The sequence below is a fragment of the Schistocerca nitens genome, chromosome 1 (genome assembly GCF_023898315.1).
Source record: "Schistocerca nitens isolate TAMUIC-IGC-003100 chromosome 1, iqSchNite1.1, whole genome shotgun sequence".
In the NCBI taxonomy this organism is placed as follows: Eukaryota; Metazoa; Arthropoda; class Insecta; order Orthoptera; family Acrididae; genus Schistocerca; species Schistocerca nitens.
In genome coordinates this window covers 1088718375-1088733064 of record NC_064614.1, presented here as the reverse complement: position 1 = coordinate 1088733064, position 14690 = coordinate 1088718375, and positions in this window count along the sequence as shown.

The window sequence follows — 14690 nt, the reverse complement described above, 5'->3', positions numbered from 1 at the left end:
AGAAAACCTGTCGCAGCTCAAAATTAAACTGAAATATCCTACAAAAAAGGCCCATTCATTTTTCTCTTTAGGCCTACTATTTCGCGCGAGCTTATTGAACATTTTGCTCGAGACGCATTCGCTGTAACTTAGGTGGTTTTTATAGGCCAGTTTGAGATAGTTTTTCGACTTGATAGACCACTCGTGTCCCGTATCAAATTGTTCGGCTCAGCTTCCTCTAATTACTGCAATACTTTGTAAACAATGACAATGTTTGAATAATACAGGAAAGAAATAACAATTTATATTAAATGTGTTATATTTCTGAATCCATTCGGAATGGGGCACATGTCCCTATGACGAACTTTCTATTTTGTTTAGGATCACTAATAGTATTCCCCTTAAAGCATATTCCTTTCCTCCTAAGTCAGCCTGTATACGGGCCGTATGTGTGTTTTTTGTCTTGGATGCTGGAAACGCTTTGACAATGACGTATATTATTTTCTCGCTGTTTATTTCGTTCACAACACACATATTGGATGAAGTTTTATGTACGGACCACACGATCACGCTACCTGCGGAAAACTTCATTTAATTTTACGGTATGAGAGACGCTCGGAAGATTTGGAACTCTAGTTTCTCAAGAATTGTCGAGGACTGTATTTAACGGCTTTGTGCATATGATATCAAAGTTCTGGAGTTCACGTACAGTAAATATAAAACGCAAATTCAAAAATCTGATTGTCGTATTGTGTCCTTGTTACAGAATTCGATTCCGGCCGCGTCTAGGATAGGAAGTACCAAGGATCATGTGAAGACACACTCTACATTGGTGGCAAACTATTATCGCGATGCCAAACTTAGGTTAATTACAGCCTAACGAGAATCGTAGGCTACCGATGACAGCCCTGCATAAAGTAATTAATTTTGACTCTTTTAGCCTGCACTGCGAGAGTGAACAACAGATACCAAATAAAGGGGAATGTCACCCAGATATGAAAGTATTATCTATAATTTTTAGTGCCCGTAATTACCGTTCACTCAGAAGTTACCAACTGTCACCAAGATGGCGTTTTCCTTTATAAGGGAGCCCTTTGTGTTAAGTTCTGAACGGCCCTTCACGCACGAGTCAGTGACTGGCAACGTAACCTAACTAAACAGCCTGCTCAGAATTGTGCAGGTGAGCACAATAAGGTGGGCTATGGAGAGAAGGGAGTACCCGCCGACGTCTGTTTTCTTCGAAACCTGAGGTTTTAAGTAAGCCCCACAGCAAGAGGAGTTGTCACTGGGGCGCGAGTTCTTCTGTCGTCAAGATGCGTTTCCGTACAGAAAGACTACAGACCACATGGTCCTAACATTTAAGCGCCACGCTCATACAGAATAACTGAATGCTGCAGGCACCAGAAAATCGATACAAGATAACCGGTTACTCGGAGAAACAATTAGTGATCTCGTTGTTCGCTAGTTGCGACAGTAATACCACCCGAAATTACTGTGACAACGATCACATCCGGATCACCGACACCTTCAAGTTACATTACCATAATCTGTTTCAATATCATGTGTAGGCCACTTGACTTCTACATTGTTAAGCTTAAGGCTGTTGGAAGGTAGAAAGGGAATTCCAAGATACGAAACCAGAGACAAAATACAGCTAGTGGGCAAAGGTGGTGGCGTGCTGATTAGCAGAGGTAAACAGTAACGGGAGGTGCATGCAAATTTGCAGGCGCTCCGGGCGAATGTCCCAGGAGGTAGGGGGTTTCACTTCAGAGGATTAACTTGTAACTTCATACACCGCCTAGACCCTGTAGTGAATGTCAGTGTGGTCGTAAACAGGCACATTTTAGCATATACAGCAAGCATGATACAAGGTTCCGAGAACGGCAACGTCATGCAGTGTGATATGGGAAATGAGTAAAACTGTTGCAACAGCGGTCTCCACTCACGTGGGCAAAGCAAAGTGACAAACACTGTTGTTGCTAGCCGTAATAGGAGTGGCCGTGACGTACAGCTTTCATCTGAATGCTGTTGCTAGCAAACTTGGAGCTTGTTAGTGTAAAAGCCAGGGACATCCCTAGATACAACGTAGGAGAACGGGAGGGATCTGAGTGTGGGTGGCTGGAGGCATCCTACAGGTGCAGAGCCCCACCTGAGATTGGTCGTTATCTCTTAATTACCAATGGACTGCCGCAATAGATAGGGAGAAATAGTGCGCATCACGATGCTTTAGAAACCCTGGATTTTCTTACCCAAGGGAGTTCTCAGTTGAAACGTTTGAGAGCCAGTTCTGTGTTGCTCTGCGACAGCCTTTAGCTCCGACAACTTTTTTCTCCTTTCGAGTGCTGCTTTCAATGTTTGTATTTTACAGTGCTGCTAGCGATGGCTACGTCTGTTACACCTCGCCCCAGGGACTCACACCCGAACCTCCATATGTCAGACACTCAGATAGATACCAAACGTTGTGTGTCGAAAGAGTATCAACCAAAACACCGAGTTAGTTCGTGCCATGTGCTGTCGTCCAGTAGAACGTGTGTAAAAGGTTATTAAAAGTGACATCAGAACTACGGACCACGGGAAAGGCAGATCTGTGAGTAGTGACTTCGAAGATCTCTCGTGGGTGAGTTGGTAGGGCGTGTGGTCGTCGTAAGAAGAGTTCCACATTCGAATCCCACTGATCGCAATTTCTTTCAACTGTTTACGAGTGTATCTGTTTTATTGGAGAACATTTTCCTGACATGTAAAAGGATTCTTTGGAGTTTGTAGTTATGTTCTTTCGGCAGTCTGCTTTCGCTTAGTTACATGATATTTGGTTTATGGGGCGCTCAACTGCGCGGTTTTCAGCACCCATACAAAGTCCCAATCGTAACACAGTCCAATCTCGCCACGTCCACGAACGATGATGAAATGATGAAGACAACACAAACACCCAGTCTCCTGGCAGATAAAATCCCCAACCCAGCCGGGAATCGAACCAGGGACCCCCGTGGTTGAGAGACAGCAATGTTAGTCTTTTTTTGTTTTGTTTTTTGTTCGATATTGTTCATTGCATTTGTTCGGGGCGGGCATCCCTTGACACCCTTCAAGGTCATCGTTGACATATTCACTCTTTTTTTTATTACAGAGGGCAGCTAACCCACAGACCGAACACGCTGAGCTACCGTGCCGGTCGCAAACCTATAGAGTACATCTGTATAGATAGGTGTGGTGGTCTATCGGAGGCAGCCAGTGCATTTGCAGTTGCACAGAATGAACTTAAACAGTCGAAATAGTAAAATAAACAACTGTATAAGACATGCTGAAGTATTAATAGTCCCATACAACACTTTAATGCATAATACAGTAAACAAATTGTCGTGATTGGGATATGAACCCAAGATCCTAGGTACGACGGTCTAACGCTCTACTAAGTTTCCCAAAGCAATACATATTAGTAACTCACAGGTACACGTTTCTTGCGCTGCGTAGTTCTGGAGCTACTTTTGATAAACGTTTATGCTATTTTGCTGGACGACAGCACATAGTACGAACTAAATCGGAGTTTTGGTTGATACTCTGTCGACATAAAACGCTTGGTACCGATCTGAGTGTGTAACATCTGGAGTTCAGGGTGCCAGGCACACTTCTATTATGCAACCAGTCGCATCCTTTGCTTTTCCACAAATGTTCAAGTGTGTGTGAATTCGCAAGGGACCAAACTGCTGAGGCCATCGGTCCCTAGACTTACACACTGCTTAAACTAACTTATGCTAAGAACAATACACACCCATGCACGAGAGAGGACTCGAAGTTCCGGTGGAAGGGACTGCGCAATCCGTGACGTGGCGTCTCTAACCACGCGGCCACTCCATGTGGTATGCTTTTCTAGTTCTTAGAAATAGCCTGCAGTGTAGTACTTTGTCTGAAGGAAATAAATTACTTTATTGAGACCTTTGAGTCCCCTGCTACAGATATCCTTATCGAGTCCCAAACTTAGCACCTCGCGCAGGTGTGCCGCGACAGTGTATGTCGTTGATACAAACTACCAATCTGCAATCACTGGAAGTGTTCGTTTTGCGTTTGATTATAACCGCTCAGGAACTGTAGATTGACCTATAACCCCCTTTTTCCTCTTTCCTATGCTACGACATGACAACACTAGAGTGTCATGTGACATTATTAGACATCTTGCTCACCCTCAATTGTGTGTTTAATTTTGTCGTTTTCCACGTGTCTTCTATCACCTGCTTGTGTGTCCTTTCTTAACAAAGCTAACTCCCAGTCCAGTAATTACTTCAACGTATCCTGGCACTTTTGCCACCCATGTCTGTCCTTTTTTACGTTGTTCAATATTGTGAGCTTCATAGTTAATGTATTTGTGGATCTTTCATCAATACAAGGGCTGGGACTTAAATAGTGGCAACTATTTATTTACAGCTCGTACAAAATAGATACGTGTTTCAAAGTTACACTGACCTTCAAAGTAGTCACCAGAATTGTGTATAACCCGTTGCCAGCGATATTGAAGTCGTAAGATACTCTTCGCAGTGCCAGTTGTGTTGACAGTTCAAGCGGCGCGGTCTATTGCCCGACTGAAGCGAATGCCGTGAAGTATTTCCCTCAGTTTAGAAATCGAGCTGAACTCACGAGGGCTTAAGTCAGGGGAGTGCAGTAGGTGGTATAGCACTTAGCAACCCCAGCAGTCAAACAATCAGTAACAGCTTGCACTGTACGTGCTTGACCATTGTCCTGCAAAATGATGGTCAGGTCCTGCAGTAAGTGTCATCACTTCTGTCTCTATGCTGTTCATTTTTGGAACACAACCTACGACCAGCTTAGAGACAGAAGTGATGACACTTTATGCAGCACCTGACCATCATTTTGAAGAATAATGCTAAATAACGTACACTGTAAGAAATGGTTCAAATGGCTCTGAGCACTATGGGACTTAACATCTGAGGTCATCAGCCCCTAGAACTTAGAACTACTTAGACCTAACTAAGGACATCACATGCATCCATGCTCGAGGCAGAATTCGAACCTTCGACCATAGCAGCAGCGCGGTTCCGGACTATAGAGCCTAGAACCGCTCGGCCACAGCGGCCGGCTACAGTGTAAGCTGATACTGATTTGTTTGATTGATGGGGCTGCTAAGTGCTATACCACCTACTGCACCCCCCTGACTTAAGCCCTCGTAAGTTCAACTTGATTTCTAAACTGAAGGAAGCACTTCACGGCATTCGCTTCAGAGGTGCTACAAATGCGTCGGGCAATATACCGCGCCGCTCGAGCTGTCAACACAACTGGCACTGCTAAGAGTATCCTACGACCTCCACATCGCTGGCAACGGGTTATACACAATCCTGGAGCCTACTTCGAAGGTCGGTAAATTTTTAAAACACATATCTGTTTTGTACGAACTGTAAATGAATAGTTGCCACTGTTAAAGTTTCGACCCTGGTATATATTGGGGCATATATTTAAGTAGAGTCTTCACGCCTGGTGTATTCCACAGTGATTGTGAAGACGAGATGCAATCAACCTATCACAGGAGGAGTACCATGCTTTAGAGTCGGCCAAAGCAGAGGCTAGCAGTGTTGGCGATACTTTCCAAGGCACACATCCGGGAAAGCGGTTTCATCTTTCCACCACGAGACGATAGGGACGCTTCACTAGGACATCGAAATCTGCATCACTGCACAATTAAGACTGCAAAAACGGTAGCCAGTAAGCTGAATCTTCGAAAGCAAGCATTAACGTCAGGCGCCCGATCTAGCAGACAGTGGCAGTAATGCAAGCGAGTGCGCCCGAGCACTACTTTTTACCGGACAGCCGAAGTTATCGCCACGGCCCGGGCCGAATTCCCAAACCGAGTCGCGTAGCTGACGGTGCGCGTGGGCGGAACTTCGATAAATAACCGGCTCCGCCGTGTTCGGGGCGGGCACCGCGGCAGCGGCGATTTATAACCGGGCCGGTGCGCTGATTGACAGGAAAAGATAAACCAAGTTATTGTATTAACAGTTTCGATGTTTGCCGAATGTCGTTAAGCCGTATCGGGACCCATACGTGCGCACGCGCGTGTGCGTTCTGCCGAGTTTGCCGGAATCGGACGTATCCAATTCTGTAGCGCGCCTTTCGCGTTATCCTCGTCCATCTCTCTGGCGTGTATGTATATATTCAGCACCGCCCGGTGGAGGGCGGCACTTTGAAATGAGCGCGCTCGCGTCTCGGACGCGCATGTATGTATGCGTGTATCAACTCTCCTCTCTCCCGCCCCCCTCCCCCGCCGCTGCTCAGCCATCCCCCAACCGACTCTCCACCCACGCGGCGCGCTTTGCAGAAGAGGTAACCCCCTGCCGGTGGAGTTGAATAGCCCGCTGGACGTGAAATAAAAGCGAGAGCAGAGCAGCGCAGAGGACAGGGGCGGCCGGCTCACAAAGAAATCGCACGCGCCCATTTATCACAAGATGAATGTTAACTGCTGCGAGCATCTGCTTGTCCGAGCTGGGTGTGGTCCCGCCCCAGCCGCATGGCGCGCGCGGCAGCTACAACGTGTCGGGAGCCGGGGTTGTGACCAACAAGCCCACACCGCTCTCCACGTGTGTGCACATCATCCGCCATTGCTCAAATGTGTTCGGATGTATCTGAATTTCTAAGGGACCTAACTGCTGAGGTCATCGGTCCCTAGACGTAGAAACTATTTAAATTCACTTAAACTAACATATGCTAAGAACAACACACACACACACACACACACACACACACACACACACACACACACACACCCATGCAGGAGGGAGGACTCGAACCTCTGGCGGGAGGGGCCACGGAGTCCGTGACATGGAGCCTCAAACCGCTCGGACACTCCTCGCGGCTCACTCATTGCTGGCGCTGTCCCATTTCCCACCAGTTAGGAGAGCTGGTCATAAAGTTTCAATTACCACATCGAAAAATTAAATTACTCTTTCATATATGTGGTGTACGCTCACACACACACATTATATATATATATATATATATATATATATATATATATATATATATTACTACTGGCCATTAAAATTGCTACACCAAGAAGAAATGCAGATGATAAAAGGGTATTCATTGGATAAATATGTTACACTAGAACTGACATGTGATTACATTTTCAAGCAATTTGGGTGCATAGATCCTGAGAAATCAGTACCCAGAACAACCACCTCTGGCCGTAATAACGGCCTTGATACGCCTGGGCATTGAGTCAGAGCTTGGATGGCGTGTACAGTTACAGCTGCCCATGCAGCTTCAACACGATACCGCAGTTAATCCAGAGTAGTGATTTGCGTTTTGTGACGACCCAGTTGCTCGGCCACCACTGACCACACGTTTTCAATTGGTGAGAGATCTGGAGAATGTGCTGGCCAGGTCAGCAGTAGAACATTTTATGTATCCAGGAAGGCCCGTACAGGACCTGCAACATGCGGTCGTAAATTATCCTGCTGAAATGTAGGGTTTCGCAGGGATCGAATGAAGGGTAGAGCCACAGGTGGTAACACATCTGAAATGTAACGTCCACTGTTCAAAGTGCCGTCCATGCGAACAAGAGGTGACCGAGACGTGTAACCAATGGCACCCGATACCATCACGCCGGGTTATACGCCAGTATGGCGATGACAAATACACGCTTCCAATTTGCGTCCACCGCGATGTCGCCAAACACGGATGCGACCATCATGATGCTGTAAACAGAACCTGGATTCATCCGAAAAAATGACTTTTTGCCATTTGTGCACCCAGGTTCGTCGTTGAGTACACCATCACAGGCGATCCTGTCTGTGACACAGCGTCAAGGGTAACCGCAGCCATGGTCTCCGAGCTGATGGTCGATGCTGCTGCAAAAGTCGTCGAACTGTTCGTGCAGATGGTTGTTGTCCTGCAAACGTCCCCATCTGTTGACTCAGGGATCGAGACGTGGTTGCACGATACGTTACAGCCATGCGGATAAGATGCCTGTCATCTCGACTGCTAGTGATACGAGGCCGTTGGGATCCAGCAAGGCGTTCCGTATTACCCTCCTGAACCCACCGATTCCATATTCTGCTAACAGTCATTGGATCTCGACCAACGCGAGCAGCAATGTTGCGATACGATAAACCGCAATCGCGGCTGGCTGCAATCCGACTTTTATCAAAGTCGGAAATGTGATGGTACGCATTTCTCCTCCTTACACGAGGCATCACAACAACTCTTCACCAGGCAACGCCGGTCAACTGTTGTTTGTGTTGGAGAAATCGGTTGAAACTTTTCTCATGTCAGCACGTTGTAGGTGTCGCCACCGGCGCCAGCCTTGTGCGAATGCTCTGAAAAGCTAATCATTTGCATATCACAGCATCTTCTTCCTGTCGGTTAAATTTCGCGTCTGTAGCACGTCATCTTCGTGGTGTAGCAATTTTAATGGCCATTAGTGTATAATTAAGGCGATGACAGCCAATGTCCCTTCTGTGGAAATGCACAACAAGCTCGAACTCTTACGGGAATCGGCGAGATGCCATGAGCAATGAGGCGAATGAGCAGGGGCACTAGAGCAGTAGAGTGTGGTATAAGCTCATGAATTGGGCGTAATGAGAGTCGTGCTAAGGTAGTCTTTACGGTTGTGCTGACCACTGTGTCCAGATGGTGAGGTGGTTAGCCCATCTGCCTGGTAAGAAGGAAACCCGGGTTCGATTTCCGATCCGGGAGAAATTTTCGACTTGCCCCTTGATATAAACCAATGGCCACTGCCAGCTAATGTCTTTAATTCCTTTGTGTCTTAATTACTCTTTTGTTGTTGACAATTGCAGCTATTCATTGTTTACCACAGTCCACTATTTTTCTCCTGAGCATCTGCCGGTAATCCTGAGATGTGCCATCGTAGACTTAAATACTACTTGTGCATGCTGCTTTGCAGCCCCAGCACTGTGTTTTACGAGGGAGTCGTGAAAAGCGAAGCCTATGAATTCTTTTCCCGAAAACTCTTAAGGTTTTTTAAAACAAAACAAACGCTATTAAAGTTCTACATTTAATTCTTCATGTTTACGTATCTGCAGCCCTCTGCCGCAAGAGGGCTCCAAACTGTAGCGTGTAAAATGACAAAGTCGGTGGGTGAGAAACACTGTATCGTTATCGAGTCTCAAATTCGAAGATTTCCTCCACACATGAGTACCCTCTCCCTCAGCCTGACGGTCCCAGACCACACACGAGCCCTGCGACATCCGAAACAATCCGACACCTTGGTTTTGACGTCACCTGGCAGCCTCCACACAGTCCCCACTTGGCCCTATCCGATTTTCAGCTGTTTCTCAAATTCCAAGAACATCTTCGAGGACTGCTGTTTGCTAGTGATGAGACGGTGCAAGCAGAGGTGGGATCGTTCCTCCGGTACGAAAGTCAAGCATTCTACAATGACGGTATCAATACACTGGTCTCTCGCTGGGAGAAAATAATGTGTTCGTCGCCAGGTTGACTATGTTGAGAAAGAAATATGTACATACGAAGAATAGAGATGTAGAATGCTAATGAGGGTCGGCCGCGGTGGCCGAGCGGTTCTAGGCGCTCCAGTCCGGAACCAAGAGACTGCTACGGTCGCAGGTTCGAATCCTGCCTCGGGCATGGATGTGTGTGATGTCCTTAGGTTAGTTAGGTTTAAGTAGTTCTAACTTGTAGGGGACTGACTTCAGATGTTAAGTACCATAGTGGTCGGAGCCATTTGAACCATTTTTGAATGTTAATAAGGTTGGCTGTCTGTTGACAGCCGCATGTCTGAAAACCAGAACCTTCAGGAGTTCTACGACTATTTCTGGACGTGTGGCTTCATAACGAGCATGTGGCAAGAAATATTTGGAATACGGCAGTGGAAGGACTCATAGCAGTAACGTCTCTGAAGGAGGACATAAATCAATATCAAAAGTTCATCCAAATTTTTGTTCATTACTAAAAAGTTTTCGAGATGACTTAGAGTAACACTGCCACCAGTTTGACAGATTAATTTTAAATTTCGATGTGAAAATATGAAGGAAGTCAGTTATTAAGACTGAAGGGACTTGTGCAAAGGCTTTTAAAAGACTCTAAATTGTCGGCAACTTAAAGACATTTCTAACTTGTCTGGCCTATGCACAGAAATTACATAGAAGAAAACGTCACAACCACTGGAAAGTACGTAAATGATGAAAAGCAGTCTGGTACACATCTTACTCACTGGCAGTGTTTTAATACTGCAAATAAGTTTAATCCGGGACGAAATGAGACTGTCTCCTCGTAGTTTTCCTTACGAACGACACAAAGTGTCTAAATATATCTTGCCATTTGTAAAATATTCGCTAAAGAAAGCTGGCAAGACTATCTCAATGGATTTACTTCGTCTCGGGAATAATCGGGGATTTTCCTTGGGAGGTTCTTAGAAGCAGAATCTGTGTGGTTGGACGCAGAATACAAAATCTCTGTAGTGGAATCGTAGGCAAATTATATGTAGCTACATCGATTCAGCCCCCTTCCGTCCGAAGGGGTTTAGTTGACAACAGCATGGTGTGCTTTATTGTTAGCTACAACTCGTAATAAATATGTAAATTAAAATAATCAAATGATATTGATAAAATAAGACTCGCCGACTTTTTTGTCTGCCTGCACCAGTGAAAAACAGTTTATTTCGGCGAGAGCCCCAGGCTCCATAGAAGTGTCTCTTCGTAGAAGTGTCTCTTCGTAGAAGTGTCTCTTCGTAGAAGTGTCTCTTCGTAGAAGTGTCTCTTCGTAGAAGCGTCATTCCATACAAATGTCACTCCATACACCTGTTCCTGTACCACCGGTGTGACTCCTCTGTGTGTGTGGGAGTTGGCGAATAAGGGGCGGGGGAGGAGGGGGGGGGGCAGGACTCGCAGGCAGTGGTATACCAGCTCATCGTTCTAACGCTTGGAAGATTTTCTACGAACTTCTCACACGTACCAGCAGACAATTAATTACTGTGACAGTAAAACCTCCTTAGCACAGCGGTGGATGCGGGTGAAAAGAGGTGGCGTAACAGCTTAACTCAAGAACTTATGAAGCAACTTCAACAAATTCTGCTTTATTAATAACTTATTTCTTTCCATAAAATAAGTGCATTAGGAAGATATCACTATTACCCCTATGGATGGGGATCTAAAAGAATGATCTAAACCCATCTTATGATATTTCTTTCCTTGCTTGTTCGATTTGGAATACTTTGAAAATGTGGAGTGCAGTTTGTCTCTCACTTGTGCCATTCAGTGTCGCAGCCAGATCGTGAGAACGAGCACTGCAACTAGCCAATACTTTTGTCAACTTGTCTCGCGAACAAAGATCACGCCACACGGATGATTACCGTGGTAGTTTTACTTCCTCTACGGAGTCGTATGCTGTAAAACTGCAGAAACACACATGTAGGCGTATGTGTGTAATACACATGTGACATACAACTGCACGTGCGAAGCTCTGGGCCGAGAACTAGTATATACGTCACCTATGTAAGGCCAATATTTAACTTATTTGATTGCAGTGTAAGGTGTCAGGCAAATCCAACACCTGACATGATAGCAAATCCGGCAGTATGTCACATAGCTACAAATAAATCCTGACATTAAATTAACCAAAGTAATACGATCAACGAGTGAGCAAATGGAATACCACAGACTAACACAAGAACGCCTAAATGCATGTCATACCTTCCCACCGTGAAACAGACGCAGTCCCGAGGGGAGAAACGAGAACAGAAGCCGAGAGCAGAGTCATGTAAGCTACAAGGCCCTACGATAAAGGACACCCACATCGCCGGCCAACCCCCAAGAGCAGCCCCCAGCCCATGTTAAAAGATAGGAGCCCTCCAGAAGAACAGTATAGATCTTACGATAACCCTAAAAGGGCCACACCAGCAGGTTAACATTGAGACCCTGATTAGTCAGTTGAAAACACAGCCAGATACATTTTTCTTAAACCAACTTCGGTAAATTGTAGTAAAGAGAAATTCGTGAGAGTTGCTTCAGAGACGGCGAGGTGTGTGGAGCTGCGCCGCCAGCCGCCCCCTGACGCTGACTAACCACCGACAAGGTAATGAACGCATGGGATGCCGCAAAAGAGCGCATCAGGCTTCACTCAGAACTGCAGAAGCCTCATCTGTCACATCCCCTTTTTACGTAATACTAGTGTCGATCGTCAATTAAAGCTCATGGTATTCACATTTGCTAATAGAAGTTAAAATCTGAAACGCGATGATGTTTCTGTTATATAATTATTGAGAAGCCACATCAAAAATTCAAATTGCTCTGAGCACTATGGGACTTACGATCTGAGGTCATCAGTCCCCTAGAACTTAGAACTACATAAACCTAACTAACCTAAGGACATCACACACATCCATGCCCGAGGCAGGATTCGAACCTGCGACCGTAGCAGTCGCGCGGATCTGGACTGAGCCACATCAGCCACTGTAATTTACGATAAGTTAAATAAGTAATTAAAGATAATTGAGGGTCAAACGTAGATTATGGATGTGATATGGCATAGGTCATCCTTCGATCCATTGTAGAACTTGGAAACCCATTCAGGGAATATTCGTTCACATTTTTGTTGAACGTAGTTGGTTTCTATCATCCTGTATTAAAATATATCCTTTTATCAATAGTGCAATTTATAAACAATGTTTTGTGAGAAGAATAAAAATTCCAATGGTAAACTTAACTGCTTTTTCGACGTTATTTTACCAGCTAACTAAAAATAGGAAACCCTTGAACCCCTTCCAATAAAATTAGTTAGTATTAAGATTCTTTCACAGGGAGTGCAGTGGAGCTGACGCTGAAATCATTAAGTATTTGATTATATCATCGCTAGTCTCACTGAACTCTACATGTCATGTGTGGTCTGGCGTCTCCTTACCAGCAACAGGTCCCAGGTTCAACTTAGTCAATTCCCTAAAAAACACGCTCAGAGCGTCGTTGCGCGAAAGTGGTAGGGAGACACGACTTAGAACAAACAGACACCACGCAGAATGTTAGAGCAGTACAACTTGAATAACTGAATCACTGCCACTGATACTTTCCTACCAACTTTTCTCACCTGTGATTATAAGAAAACAACTTGCAACAATAATATTTTCGAATCGGTTTCGATCCTTTAACTATACACTGATGGGCCAAAACATTATGATCACTGCCCACTGCGACGTTGGACGGGCCTGTTGCCGATGCAGTCACGTGACACGGAAGTATGTAAGCGGAGCAGACTAGAACGAGAGATCACCCTAGCGGAGATATGGGCTGCAAATGGGGAAATCCATTGAGATACGCAACTCTGACAAAGGGCAGATTATTATTTTACGCAGAGCCTGTGAACGAGTAACTCGAAAAAGGCGAAGATGGACGAATGTGCACGTGCTACTGTCGTGAGCATCTACGGAAAGACGTAGAAGAACAGTGAAACTTCCACTAGGAGCTAAATGGTTGGACGTCCACGGCTCTCCACAGAATGCGGCGTTTGGTGACTTGTCTGCTCTGTACAGTAGGACAGGATCTGTGTCATCTTTGCCGAAAGATGCTGGTGCACACACAAGGCTACCGGTCGTACATTGTTGAACATGGAGTTCCCCAGCAGACCACTTCTACGTGTTCACATGTTGGCACAACAACATTGTCGATTACGGTTGCAGTGAACACGGGACGATCGGGATTCGATAGTTGATCAATGAAACCGGATGAATCACATTTTTTGATGCACTAGGTCGATGGTCGTCTCCACAAACGCCGTCATCGACGTGAACGGTGGCTCGAAACGTGCGGCGCTCACGGATTCAGGCTGGTGGGAACAGTGTTATACTAAGGGAGACACTTGCCTGCGCTTTCAAGGCACCTGTGGCAGCAATCGAAGACACACTGACAGCTGCGAACGCCATGCGCCCTTTCACGCTTCATGTCTTCCCCGACAGCGATATCATCCTTCAGTAGTAAAATTGTCCATATATCGGAGCCAGGTCCGTGTCACAGTGCTTTGAGGAGCATTATAGTGAACTCAAATTGACGTCTCGGCTACCAAATTCGCTTCCTGTAAGTTCTTTGGAACCTATCTAGATCGCTGCCGGACACTATTACGGCAGGCCCTTTATTTACGTATATTACGTGACCTGTGCGTAGACATGTAATGCCACGTACCTCCACAAACCTACCAAAGAACTGTCATATCCCTGATAAGCAAAATCAGTGATGTATTTCGTTTCATAGACAGACAAACAAGCTATTAAACAGGTGGTAGTACCGTTTTGGTTCAAATGACTTTAAGCACTATGGGACTTTACATCAGAGGTCATCCGTCCCCTGGACTTAGAACTACTTAAACCTAACTAACGTAAGGACATCACAAACATCCATGCCCGAGGCAGGATTCGAACCTGCGACCGTAGCAGCAGGGCGGTTCCAGACTGAAGCGCCTGGAACGCTCTGCCACAGCTGGTGGCTTTAATGTTTTGGCTCGTGAGGGTATATAAGCGAACCGTAGGTGAATGGGGAATCATTCTCGCGACGATTTGAGTCGCAAAATGGGAAATCAACTGACACAAGTGACTTTGACATGGGCAGATTATTATGGGCTAGCGTCTGGTAATGAGCATTCCGGAAACAGCAAATTTCAACGGTTGTTCACTTGCTACTGACGTCAGCATCTATGGAAAGCAGCTGAAGGACGATGAAGCCACGGTTAAGTGGAAGTGTGTTGGAAGTCCACGC